Source organism: Ovis aries, chromosome 5 (genome assembly GCF_016772045.2).
Source record: "Ovis aries strain OAR_USU_Benz2616 breed Rambouillet chromosome 5, ARS-UI_Ramb_v3.0, whole genome shotgun sequence".
Classification (NCBI taxonomy): Eukaryota; Metazoa; Chordata; class Mammalia; order Artiodactyla; family Bovidae; genus Ovis; species Ovis aries.
In genome coordinates this window covers 8,773,752-8,788,492 of record NC_056058.1, presented here as the reverse complement: position 1 = coordinate 8,788,492, position 14,741 = coordinate 8,773,752, and the positions used below count along the sequence as shown (strand labels likewise).

Below are 14,741 nucleotides of genomic sequence, written 5' to 3'. Positions count from 1 at the left end.
ATTTATTTTAATTGGAGGTTAATTACTTTACAATATTGTATTGGTTTTGCCATACCTCAACATGAATCCGCCACAGGTATACACGTGTTCCCCATTCTGAACCTCCCTCCCTCCTCCCTCCCTGTACCATCCCTCTGGGTCATCTCAGTGCACCAGCCCCAAGCATCCAGTATCATGCATCGAACCTGGACTGGTGATTCATTTCATATATGATATTATACATGTTTCAATGCCATTCTCCCAAATCATCCCAAATCAGTAACTCATTTCATTAAGCTTTCTCCTCAGACTAATAGAAAGCCATTTTTAAAATTTGTATATTTTTAAATTTACAATCTCTTCCTATCTTTGCATAGAAATATATGGAAAATTTCAATTCTTTATAGGGTGAGACATCAATTTCTCAATGATAATTTCTGTCCTGACATTTTTCTTAATAACATGGTGATGCATTTTGCTTCCAAAGTAATTTTTCCTTGTTTTCCTGAAAGAGTAGTTGTTGTTGTATTACTCATTTTAAAAATACAATTAAAAACCAAAATAATTTGTAGAATTTTTTACTAGAGGTAAATCTGAGACTGTGATTTTTTTTCACCTTTGTGTAAATCATTCCTTTGTATGTCATATCTTAACTGTTTGTTCTGATAAAGTGAAAGTGTTAGTCTCTCAGTTGTGGCAAACATTTGTGACCCCATGAACTATAGCCTGCCAGGCTCCTGTGTCCATGGCATTCTCCAGGCAAGAGAACTAGAGTGGGAAGCCATTTGTAGACTTAAATAATAGTGTGTGTATATGTGGGCATTGAGTTTTATTCTCCTCAAAAGGATCCTGTTCTCTTATTCAGCTCCATGTCCACAGTGCCTGCTCTAGTGACTGTTGAAATGGTCACCAAATACACATCAGCAGGTGGAGTCTACATTGAAACAAATTTGAGTAAATGAAATTTATTTATTTAATGTTACTTATTATACTTAATATGGCTTTTGAGTTAGGGATAACATGAATACAAAGAAAATTTTTAAATTTGCTTTGTATTACTAACTGAAATATTTATCATGCTATACATCTACACATTGAAGTATGGAAGATTGATGTCCCTGTGAAAGGATGTGTTTCACTGGGGTGATGGTTTGATGTGCTTAAGTTGTTTTTTTATTGAATTTTCTTCCTGATTTCATCTTGAAATATTTCAATGATGCCTGTATATGCTACTCTTTCCATTGCTCTAAACAAAATTAAAGTTTTTATGATCATTAAATGTTCAGTGATTAACAATATAAATGTCATTCATTATTACATATAATAGATATATAATATATACTATATAATATATACTACATATTGTAAAATACATATTATATAGTATATATACCATACACAATATATACTGAATAATGTATTATATATTATGATATATAATACACATATATTATATATCATAATATATAATATGTAGTATTGTTTATATTTGTGTGTGCGTGTGGTGTGTGTGTGCACACTCAGTTGTTTATGACTCTTTGCAATCCCATGGACTGCAGCTGTGAGGTTGCTATGTCCATGGAATTTTCCAAGAATACTGGAGCGGGTTGCCATTTCCTTCTGCAGACAATCTCCCAACCCAGGGATTAAACCCAAATCTCCTGCATTGCAGATGGATTCTTTACCACTGAGCCATAAGGAAAGCAGAGGCCCTGTGAGTCCCACCCATATCACCTTGATCCTTTACATTTCTGAGGTTTTCAGAATAACTGCCAACAGTTACCTCCTAAACCTCTTTACTTGGGGGCTTTACCTGACCAACAAAATTTCTCTGCTTACTTGCATGGTTATCTGACAGTGACAGTGGTAGAATAATTGCACCTCAGGAGAGGAATTCTGAATTTTCATTTATGTTCTTGGGCTCCAAAATCACTGTGGATGGTGGCTGCAACCATGAAGTTAAAAGATACTTCCTCCTTGGAAAAAAGCAATGATAAACTTAGACAGTGTATTAAAAAGCAGAGACATCACTTTGCTGACAAAGGTTCCTATAGTCAAAGCTATGGTTTTCCAGTAGTCATGTAGAGATGTGAGAACTGAACCAGAAAGAAGGCTGAGCACTCAAGAATTGATGTGTTACAACTGTGGGGCTGGAGAAGACCCTGAGAGTCCCTTGGACTGCAAGATCAAACCAGTCAATCTTAAAGGAAATCAATCCTGAATATTCATTGGAAGGACTGATGCTGAAGCTGAAGCTCCAATATTGTGCCACCTTATGTGAAGAGCCAACTCATTAGAAAAGACCCTAATGCTGGGAAAGACTGAATGCAGGAAGAGAAGGGGATGACAGAGGATGAGATGGTTGGATGGCATCACTGACTCAAGGGGCATGAGTTTGAGCAAACTCTGGGTGATAGTGAAGGACAGGGAAGCCTGGAGAGCTGCAGTCCGTGGGGTCACAAAGAGTCAGACATAAGCTGGCAACTGAACAACAACAACAACAATATGAACTAGATTCTCCTGACATCTAACCTGGTCTCCTGGGAACAGAGTATCATAAGAATAATTTTCTGTCTAACTAGACCAGTGCCCACAGGAAATGCTGTGCTCAGAGGTGGGAGTAACAATGGAAATAGTGCCTAATGAGCAGACATGGGGAGCATTAAGTATCTCCTCTGCTGCAGTCCCTCTGTCTATACAACCTAGAGCTGCACAGGACATGGTTATTGGTTTTGAAGTCCTACATCTGAATAAGAACCAATACTTCCCTCTTTCCTTCTGACCTGCCTGGGAACAGAGCTCCAGTCCATCATTCACCAGCCAGGGAGGAATCTGAATATCCACATAGGAACTTTCTTCTCGCAGTCCCCATCCTAGGTGAGTGTGAGAGTTCTATAGGTACTTCAAGAAAGGTTCAGAGAGAATGGAAGTAGAAAACTTTTACCTGAGGTCACCCGAGTGCCTAATCATCTTTTATCAGAGCAGAGATATTTGTCATGCTGTTTTGCTAGGTTGACTAATTATAATTTGTTTATTTACTATGTTCAAAGGAGAAGTGTCTGATAGACTCAGCAACACAAGAATCTTTGCTGACAATTAAGCGATGGGAATGGAAGTCTGATTTGGAGACGTGAATGAAAGAGGAATTGGGAGCTCAAACTGGTTCTGGTAAAGTAGAGCAGATTAGAAGTTTACAGTGACAGAGAAAAAGAATCCTAGGTTTGGAGGCATGAGTGGTGAAACATACACCTTTTTCAGCATTCTAAGATGGGATATATTTGGCATCTTCCTTTTTTCCACGTCTATTGAATCAGGTACTGCCTTGGAACAGAGATCTTGAGACATACATTTCACAGTATCTTCTCTCACATTGAGTGTTCACATGAAAAAGCTGTATTTGGTATGCAAGATGGTATACTACTGAGCTTTAGTTTACAACTCTTCGTTACCAAGTGGTGGGAAGGCAACGGAGACATTTGTGAGGTAGAAGAAATAATCAGCCAAACTCATCACAAGTTATAATCATTCACTTGGTGACATGAAACAAGTATGTTAAGTTTTGTATATACATTGAGTAAATTTGTCTACCAACTTAGAGGAATGGATACCTCTCCACCCACTTTTGTGTAAAGATATTAATGGTTAGAATGAGTCTGTAGTCTCACTAAGTACAAACAGCTGATACACGGTAATTCTGAGATTCAAACAGGGGTTTTCTGACTCAAAAACTTTTCATTTAAAATCATTTAGAACCTCTATACCACTTACGTTTAAAATTCTCATCTATTGTTGAACATTGTATATTTTCTGTTGTAAATTGTGGGCCAATTCCTTTGCTCCTTTCTCTAGCAGAGTTCAGTTAGTAAAATGCTTTATCATTACAAAGATAATGATTCATGTTTCCTTTGATAAATTCCTTTAGGGTACCTTATTAAGTAGTCTGGGCATCAAGGGAGTATAACTGGGTTTGAGATGCTGCTGGAAGCAAGGAGTCTCTCTTTTTCACTGTCTCCCAGAGACTGCCTGAGCTTATTAGATCTTGTTTTGCAAATAAAGGGGTTCAGCATGGGAGTTACCGTAATGTAGATCACTGAGGCCATCAGACGTATCCAAGAAGATGAAATACTTGCAGAACTGAGATACACATACTCCAAGGACAGTGCCCTAGAGCAAGGCAACCACTAAGAGGTAGGATCTATAGGCAGTGTTTATTTTCTTCCACATGCTCTATTCTTTCTTCTCTCTGGTTTTTTTTTTTTTTTTAACTTCTTGTCCAGGGATCAAACCTGGGTCTCCCGCACTACAGGCAGATTCTTTACCATCTGAACTACCAAGGCAGTTCAGCATAAATTTTCTTTTCAGAGAAGGCAAAAAAAGAGCTCTTATTAAATGGAATGCCACTTTCTCAAGAGGCTTTCCAACTTTAATTTAGGTACTATTTCTAAATTCTTTATGGTAAAGATAATTTTAATAGCACAATGTCCTAATTATTGTGACTGGAAGTAGGAAAAGCCAAGTAACAAACCCAGCAGACCATAATGTGCTGTATTTGTGTGTGTGTGTGTGTGTGTGTGTGTGTGTGTGTGTGTGTTTGCAATGAGCATTTCTCTGGGCAGTGATACTTGAGTTTATGTACTCCAAAATGGACACATCCTGCAATGTTAACAGCAGAAGGGCATAAGGAGTGGATCCACTTCTACTCAGAGGAATGAAACAAAGCAAACAAAAAAAAATGTGAGAGGAATAACATGTGAATTAAGGTCTCACCTGTAGCAGGGAGGTCACCTTGTTCCTCAGCAGCATCTGACATCATCTCTCATAACTCTCACTGTTGCTTATTCCCCTAGACACTTTGGCTTCCTTTTAAGTCTAGAATTTGAAACAAGTGACATACTTAGGACCTTTGCACTGACTCTTTCTCCAACAGGGCACACTCTTCCACCAGGTAATTTTGTGTCTCTGCTTTGTCTTTCTTCAGGCTTCTGTTCAAATTTCTCCTAGTTTGCAGATCTTCAACTTGCATTAAAATGTAACACCTCCATTCACTCTATTTATACTTATTTTTTTCCCCTAAAACCTGTCACCAGGTATATGCTTTTTGTGTGCTAATTTATATTCTTTCTTTATTATTTATCATTGGGAGTCTCATCAGCATCTTATAATTTTAGCCCAGAATACAGTCAATCGTTGTAGTTTAATAGTTAATTTATGTCTGACTCTTTTGCAATCTCATAGCCCGCCAGGCTCCTCCGTCCATGGATTTCCCAGACAAGAATACTGGAGTGGGTTGCCATTCCTTCTCCAGGGGATCTTCCTGACCCAGGTATTGAACTCTCATCTACTGCATTGGCAGGTGGATTCTTTAGCACTGAGCCACCTGAGAAGGCCAGGACACAGTATTCAACATAAATTCCTCAAATGTATGAAAGAAGTTTGCATTTAAACTGTGTAATAAGATTACCTGTTGGTGGAAAACCTGCCTATGGGAATTTCTATTCACTGTTGTCACAGCTTCCTGGTGGCTCAGACCATAGAGTTTGCCTGCAATGCAGGAGACCTGGGTTCAGTCCCTGAGTCAGGAAGATCCCCTGGAGAAGGGAATGGCAACCCACTCCAGTATCCTTGCCTGAAGGATTCCATGGACGGAGGAGACTGGTGGGCTGCAGGCCATGGGGTCGCAAAGAGTCAGACATGACTGAGCGACTGAACTGAAATGAATTGATTACCCTTATGATGTCACAGAAGGCAATTTAAAATGACTGAATATAATTTACAGCATTTCACTATGTTAAGGTCTATATGTGTAAAAATCAGTCGTTTTTCTTTCTGTCCTAGTAGTGATCACTACCACATGGTACCAGGCAACAATACACAAATTTCAGAATTTGTTCTTCTGGGATTTTCAAAGGAACCAGCATTGCAGCCCCTCATATTTGGCCTTTTCCTATCTATGTACCTGATCACTGTGTTTGGAAACCTGCTCATCATCCTGGCCATTATCTCAGATTCCCACCTCCACACCCCCATGTACTTCTTCCTCTCCAACCTGTCCTTTGTAGACATCTGTTTCGTCTCCACCACTATTCCAAAGATGCTGCTGAATATAATAACTCAAACCAAAGTCATTACCTATGAAGACTGCCTCACCCAGATGTATTTTTCCTACTGTTTGTACAGTTGGACAACTTCCTTCTGACAGTAATGTCCTATGACCGCTTCATAGCCATCTGCCACCCTCTGCACTACACAGTCATCATGAACCCTGTTTTCTGTAGACTGCTGGTGCTGATATCATGGCTAATAGGTGCCTTGAATTCCTTGTTACAAAGCTTACTGTCATTACGACTGTCTTTCTGTACCGTCTTGGAAATCCCCCTTTTTCTGTGAATTCAAAGAGGTGATCCAACTTGCCTGTTCTAATACCTTTCTCAATAATGTGATGATGTATTTTGCAATTGGGCTGTTTGGTGGTGGTCCATTCACTGGGATATGTTACTCTTACTCTAAGATAGTTTTCTCCATAGGTGGAATCTCATCAGCTCGGGGGTAGTATAAAGCATTTTCCACCTGTGCATCTCACCTCTCAGTCATCTCCTTGTTTTATTGTACAGGCTTAGGAGTGTACCTTAGCTCTGCTGCTACCCATGGATCACACTCAAGTGCAACAGCCTCTGTGATGTACACAGTGGTCACACTCATGCTGAATCCCTTCATCTACAGTCTGAGGAATAAAGACATAAAGAGATTTCTAAGAAGATTCTTTGGGATGGCAGCTATAAAAGGGCCAATTGTCCTGGGGCTGAAGAAGTGTCAGTTATTACAGCACTCAAAGCATTAGAGGCAAAAATTGTAATTCTTGATCAGATTGCAGAAAGAGATGTTATTCCTTATATACATTTCCTGGTCTTTCTTTGATTTCAACTTCTTCATATAATTTAAGTAATTCACTTAATTAAGCTTTCTATTCTGTCTGGTATATGTATACCTTTCCTTACTTCTCTAAGTTTCTTTTTCTGAAATTGGATACGAAATATTTGAAAATTTCCATGTATTTCATGGGAAAATTTTTTGTTCCTCAGTTTTCCCTTTAAATGAGAGCTATCTTCCCAAGTAATTTTTTTAAATTTTCCATAAAGAATTGTCTTGAGTTGTATCACTCACATAGAAAGACCACACTTAGCAGCTAGAGTGACCTATATAATTCCATTGCAGAGTGAAATCCAAACCAGTTTGTTATTCTGAGTCTTTCATTTTTTGTCTATATCATAACCTTATTTCCATGATATCTTGATAATATCAACTTTATTCATATTATTTGAGTTTTATAACTGCTCTTCTGGGGTTATATGCTGCTTGTTCAACCTGTATCCCTAGTATCTACCATCATCATCTATTAAAAATCATCAAAAAATGTATTTCCCAGTAAAATCTATATTGAAATGCAGATGGGAATAAATAGACTGACCTAATATGGTCTTTGTGCTCCAAAATAACTTCTAATGGTGACTGCAGCAATGAAATTAAAAGACTCTTGCTCCTTGGAAGAAAAGCTATGAAAAATCAAGACAGCATATTACAAAACAGAGACATTACTTTGCCGACAAAGGTCCATATAGTCAAAGCTATGGTTTTTCAGTAGTTATGTATGGATGTGAGAGTTGAACCATAAAGAAATCCAAGCACTAAAGAACTGATGCTTTCAAATTGTGGTGTTGGATAGGATTCTTGAGAGTCCCTTAACAGCAAGGAGATCAAACCAGTCAATCCTAAAGGAAGCCAAACCTGAATATTCACTGGAAGGACTGATGCTGAAGCTGAAACTAATACTTTGGCTACCTGATGTGAAGAGCAGAGTTATTAGAAATGATCCTGATTCTGGGAAAGTTTGAAGGCAGGAGAAGGGAATGACAGGATGAGATGGTTGGATGGCATCACCAACTCAATGGACATGAGCTTGAACAAATGCCAGTATATGGTGAAGGATGGGAAGCCTGGCCTGCCACAGTCCATGGGGTCACAGAGTCAGACATAACATCAACTGAACAACAGCAACAGTATGGTCCTATTGTCACAGATAACTTTAAATATGTCATAGCAAATTTTCAACCTTAGATGTAAAAGAATTCTATCATCTATACATCTACTCATTGAAAAGTGGAAAATTGGTGTCCAAGAGAGAGAGAGTGTCTATACATTGGAGTTAGTGATTGGTTGGTGTGTTTTATAATTGTTTTCCTGGATCACTCAATTTTGACTTTAAAATTTCCTGTCCTGATTATAGTTATGACTCCTCTGTTGCTCTGAATGAAGGATCTTCACTTTTCTAAATTTCATCATAACCACTAAAGAATCATGAGCAGTGAATGAACAATATCAAGCTGAACCATTTCATATGTCCTTCCTCCTCAGGAATCTTCAGTCTTCATGATCAAAGGATGACTCACAAGCAAGCTGAAATTTCTACTTAGTCATGTGATTCCAGATCACCATTTGCTTTGACACAATGTGCATATCCTTCCAACCATTCCAAGTTCCTTAGAACAGAACTGGAATTTCCTCATTAAGGAGAAACCAATGAACCAACTGATAATCTAGTTATCTGAAACAAGTTTAAATAATAATCATGAATATTGTCCCCAAATCAAATGTATGCCAGAAATAAAAAGCAGTATATTGTTATGTGTGCTCTCATTACTGTTTGCTTTGTTGTTTCAGTTAGCTATTGCTGCATAACAAGATATCCTAAATCATATAGTTTATTACAATGCCTTTTTTATCAAGTGAAATTATATAGCTGGATATGCTCTGATCACTATTCAGAGGCTCATAAGTCCATAAAGCTGAATACAACATTGTGTACATTGTGTATGATTCTATCATCCCAATGTGCTCACTCCATACCTGTGTGCTCACCTCACATCAATAAATTCAAGAATAGCAGATTTTCAACAAATCCCCAAGGGATGAACCACGCTGTTTATATCTATATTAGATACTGGTGTGTCCCACATGTATCATCTTGATTCTTTCCATACATGAGATTTCTCAGCCCAACTACAAACTGCCAGCTTCTGGAGTCCTTTGCCCAAGAGCTTCATTTGACAATCAGCTTTGTCTGGTCTGCCAACTAGCATCACTATCTAGTAGTTGCAGTGAAATAATACCCCCTGCAATGTACTTCTTCTCATACAGGAAATCCATACCTGACCTCTAGAAATTGATTAATATTTCATGCAAACACGTAAAATATTACATATTTTGCTGCTTCTATGTTAGTCTTTTGCAGGCAAGTTGTTTCTCACATCTGCATTCATGACTCTCATTGAGGGTGTCTGTCTTTCTTTATGTTTCAAGTTAGTTAGTTTCTCTGGCATCATGCCTCCCTGAGGTGGAACAGGTCAATGCCATGTGCAATGTTTTGTCCTGTGATTTCTCCCACAAAAAAACGTGAGAGCAAATGAGTGACAGTCCAGCTTCCCCAGCTGTGCAGGAGACTTAGTTATTACATGCCCATCCAGGAAACTGACATAAACTTCATGACAAGGGGTGAGGAGAGATTGGAATAACAGCTACCAGGACTCTTGAACATCATAGATAAGAGAGTCTAACAACGGCATCATGAATTCTATCAGGAAATGTTCTAAAACTGTTGACGGTTGTAGGTATCCGAGAATGTATTAAAAAATTGAATTATACATATAAAATTGGTGAATTGTCTCAGTGCACCAGCCCCAAGCATCCAGTGTCATGCATCGAACCTGGACTGGTGATTCATTTCATATATGATATTAGACAATCCAGAGGGATGGTATGGGGAGGGAGGAGGGAGGGGGTTCAGGATGGGGAACACGTGTATATCTGTGGTGGATTCATGTTGATGTATGGGAAAACCAACACAATATTGTAAAGTAATTACCTCCAATTAAAATAAATAAATTTATATTAAAAATTGGTGAATTGTATAGCATATGAATCATATCTCAATAAAGCTATTTTTGAAAGTTCAAAATCTTTAAAGAAGGAAAAGGAAACTACAGTCTAATATATTGGATGAATATACATGAAAAATTTCTAAACAAGATACTTGTATCCACAAACCAAGTTTTGTGGAGCATTAAATGGATCATAACTGAGGATTACATGGGATTAATCTCTGGACGCAAGTGTAGTTCAACAAAAGCAAATCAATCAATGTAATACACCATATGAATGGAATTAAAAGTAAACATCATATGTTAATAACCATAGATGCAGAAAAATCATTTGACAAAATTCAACATTCTTTAGTGATATAAAATTGTGCCAAAGTGAATATAGAATGAATGAACCTCAACAGTAAAATGACCGTATATGAAAAGCCCATAGATGACATTATAGTGACTGGTGAAAAATTGAAAACATATTTTTAAGATCAGACACAGACAAGAGGGTCCACTCTTACCACTTCTATTCAACATAGTCCTGAAAGTTCTAGTTAGAGTACATAGGAAAGAAAATAAGGCATCCTAATTGAAAAGAAAAACATTAATTTATCTGTTTGAAGATAAGTTTCTCTATCTATCTATATGAAAACTTAAAGGCTCCATCAAAAAGCATTCGAACACATAAACAAATTCAGTAACTTTGCAGGATAGAATATCAATATGTAAAAATCAATTATGTCTATATACACTAAAATGAACAATCTAGAAAAGAAAACTCTCAATTACAATAGCATCAAAAAGGATGTAAAAATATTCAGAAATCAGTTTAACCAAAAGGTCAAATTCCTATACACTAAACCGTTTAAGACTTTCATGAAAGAAGTGGAAGTAGGCATAAATAAATGGAGCAATATCATATGTCCTTGGATCAGAAGAATTAATATGCATAAATGGTAGACAACAAATTAAATAATTACTTTTCCTATATTAGTGTATCAGGGACATCACAATCTAAAGCACATTTACATTTATGAAATGAGAAAATCTCTATCATCTAGAAAGTGAATATCCCCAAATTGAATTTAAATTTCCTCTTCTACTTAAGATGAGATTACAACACAGTATGTCTTTTCCCCAGGGGAAGTTAAATGAATAAATTCAGAAATGTAATCTCAGTTTCTTGAACCAAATTTTATTGGCTAAATGTCTATGGTGTTGGTGGTGGTTTAGTCGATAAGTCGTATCTGACTCTTTGTGCCCCTACAGACTGTAGGCTTCTCTGTCAATTGGATTCTCCAGATAAGAATACCGGAATAGGTTGCCATTTCCTTCTCCACCTGATCTTCCTGGACCAGGGACTGAACTGGTATCTTCTACATTGTAGGTAGATTACCAACTGAACTACCAAGGAAGCTGAATAAATATCTATAGCAAATTCCTAATGCAAATGTAAAATTACCACATTAATGCTTTAAACAAACACATTTGTGCTCCTACAATTCTGGAGGTCAAAAGACTGAAATGAGTCTCATTGGGTAAAATCAAAATGATTGTGGTGCTGGATTTCTTCTGGAAGCTATAAGGAAGAACATAACTACTTTCCTATTCTGAGTAAATATTATAGAGGAAAAAAATCCAAATGTATACCTTATGATTAACAAACATTTCAGTGTGAAGGACTAAATGATAATTCTTAACTTGTGATATAATTATGAAATTCCAAATGATTTTGGAGAATGTGGCATGAAACTGAGGTGTGCAGAGCTCAAGGTTTATATCAAAGGAATAAGGTTCTCCTCCTTGTCCTTGTTAAAGAGAAGAGCAATTTTCTTTAGACATCAGGGGCTGTGACTCTACTACAAAACACTTTATAGACTCAAGGAATCTAATCTATACAAGTATGCAATGTAGTCTTAAATTTGGAGAAAATCTTAAGTCAGTATTGGGATGAGGGGCTGGAAGATTAGACTGAATAATTCAGAATGTACCCGAGGAAGAACTGTGATAATGAACTGTGGATTCTCTTGACTCTAACCTGGTCTCTTGAAACCCAGAATCTCCAGGACATTCCCTTTCGTATTCAGACTAATGTCCCCCTGGGAAAGCATTTGCTTAGGGTTTGGAGTAATAAGACAGAAATGTGCTGATGAGCAGACAAGGGGAGCTATAAACATCTCCTCTGCTGCAGCCTGTACAACCTTGGCCTGCAGGGGGCGTGGTAGTTGCTCTTGGAGTCCTAAGTCTGGCTGGGAGACTCTTGCCACTCTCCTTCCTGCTGTCTTTTGAGGAGCCAGAGCTTCAGTCTCCATCATTAACCATCCAGGAGGAGTTCAGAGTTCCCCTTACTGACCTTCCTCTCAAGAGTTCCCAACCAGGTGAGTTGGCGAGTCCAGGAGGTACTGCAGAAAAAGATAAGAGAAAATCAAATCTAAGAGCATATCCTTGAGGTCACCTGATAGCCACTTGCTGGACCCAATGCTAGGAGATTTCTAGTTGTATGCTTTTCTGATTAACAATTTAATATATTTATTTATCATGCTGAAGAGGGACGTGAGCGTGAACTTCACAGGCGTGACTGTTGACTATTCAATGAAGTTAACCCATTAGAGTCAAGAATGGCTGGCATACAGTGCTTCTAGTAAAACCAGGACTTATCTAAGGGTTTTGCAGAAAAAGGAAAACACAAAGCATTTGGTGTGGAGATAGTCCAACGAATTGTGGGTATTTCTCTTTTTTAAATTTTTAAGATGGGCTACTTTTGAAACATTTCTATATTTGTAAGAAAGATCCAGACCAATGTATTTCTTGCAAATATTACTTTGTAATAAAAGTTCATGATACATTAATGTCACATGATCTCTTTTTCACTTTGGGTATTCAGATTAAAAATATCTTTGAGAATTAAAAAGCAGTATGCTAAATAGCTTTATTTTGCAATTATTTTTCTGTGAAGCTGAATACTATCTATGGATTACTTTTTCATTTGTATTCTCTATTATAGTCTATAAAAATCTTTACATTTGAGTAAGTGTTGGAGAATTTTTATTCTTTTTTTTTTTTTTTTTTACTTTACAATACTGTATTGGTTTTGCCATACATTGACATGAATCTGCCACGGGTGTACATGAGTTCCCAATCCTGAACCCTGCTCCCACCTCCTCCCCATATCATCTCTTTGGATCATCCCAGTGCACCAGCCCCAAGCATCCTGTATCCTGTATCAAACCTAGACTAGCGATTCGTTTCTTACATGATAGAATACATGTTTTAATGCCATTCTCCAAAATCATCCCACCTTGTTTTTGATTACATTGTTCCAAATAAGGAACTGGAGTTTTTCTACTAAATCTCTGTTTAAAACTGAGTTCTTTTATGAATGTACAAGTGTATATGTAAGGGATTCTGAGTGTTTATTCATAGTGTGTGGTCGATATATCACTCAGTCTATTCTGTTTTCTCCATATTTTTCCTTACTGAAAAACTGAGCTGTCACTTTAGTATTCTTGAAGATCTTTGACACAAACAAAAATGAAAATGAATATTCTTTTGTATGTGTGGAATCATGCTCAGTCACTAGGTCATCTCTGACTCTTTATGACCCTATGAACTGTAGCCTTCCAGGCTCCTCTGTCTATGGATTATTCTGACAAGAATATTGAAGTGGGTTGCCATGCTCTCCTCCAGGCAATCTTCCCAAACAAAGGATCAAATCCTCATCTCCCGTGTCTCTTGCGTTGCATAGACTTATATGCATCAGTATATTTTAATATAGGATGAAAATAAAACCAGGCACTGCACTGCTTCTTCCACGAGTTTAAAAGACCTTCCCATATATCCTTACACTGCACTGCTTCTTCCATGAGTTTAAAAGACCTTCTCTTATATCCTTACATTTCCAAGCCAGAGACCCATGATGTTACTGTCAAATTTTTATTATATAATTTTGCTATATGAGTTAGTTTCGGATGGATTCTCATTCAATTTTGCTTCATATGGTTGATTCAGTTCAGTTCAGTTCAGTCACTCAGATTGTGTCCAACTCTGCGACCCATGAACTGCAGCACGCCAGGACTCCCTGTCCATCACCAACTTCTGGAGTCCACCCAAACCCATTTCCATTGAGTCGGTGATGCCATCCAACCATCTCATCCTCTGTCATCCCCTTCTCCTCTTGCCTTCAATTTTCCCAGTATCAGGGTCTTTTCAAATGAATCAGCTCTTTGCATCAGGTGGCCACAGTATTGGAGTTTCAGCTTCAGCATCAGTCCTTCCAATGAATACTCAGGACTGATTTCCTTTAGGATGGACTGGGGTGGATCTCATATAGTCAAGGGACTCTCAAAGAGTCTTCTCCAACATCACAGTTCAAAAGCATCAATTCTTTGTGCTCAGCTTTCTTTAGTCCAACTCTCACATCCATACATGACCACTGGAAAACCATAGCCTTGACTAGACAGAGCTTTGTTGACAAAGTAATGTCTCTGCTTTTCAATATGCTATCTAGGTTGGTCATAACTTTCCTTCCAAGGAGTAAGTGTCTTAATTTCATGGCTGTAGTCACCATCTGCATTGATTTTGGAGCCCAGAAAATAAAGTCAGCCACTGTTTCCACTGTTTCCCCATCTATTTCCACGAAGTGATGGGACCAGATGCCATGATCTTATTTTTCTGAATGTTGAGCTTTAAGCTAACTTTTTCACTCTCCTCTTTCACTTTCATCATGAGGCTCTTTAGTTCTTCTTCACTTTCTGCCAAAAGGGCGGTGTCATCTGCATATCTGAGGTTATCGATATTTCTGCCGGCAATCTTGATTCCAGCTTGTGTTTCTTCCAGTCCAGC

At 37.8% G+C, this 14,741-nt stretch overlaps 1 long non-coding RNA gene and 1 pseudogene across 1 annotated transcript in view; one reads left to right on the top strand and one right to left on the bottom strand.

Moving 5' to 3' along the window:
• Positions 1–14,741, bottom strand: part of LOC132659866 (uncharacterized) — a 995,695-nt gene that overhangs the window by 285,746 nt on the left and 695,208 nt on the right. The gene's annotated exons all lie outside the window — the stretch shown is intronic.
• LOC114114779 (olfactory receptor 7A17-like) lies at positions 5,831–6,817 on the top strand (annotated as a pseudogene).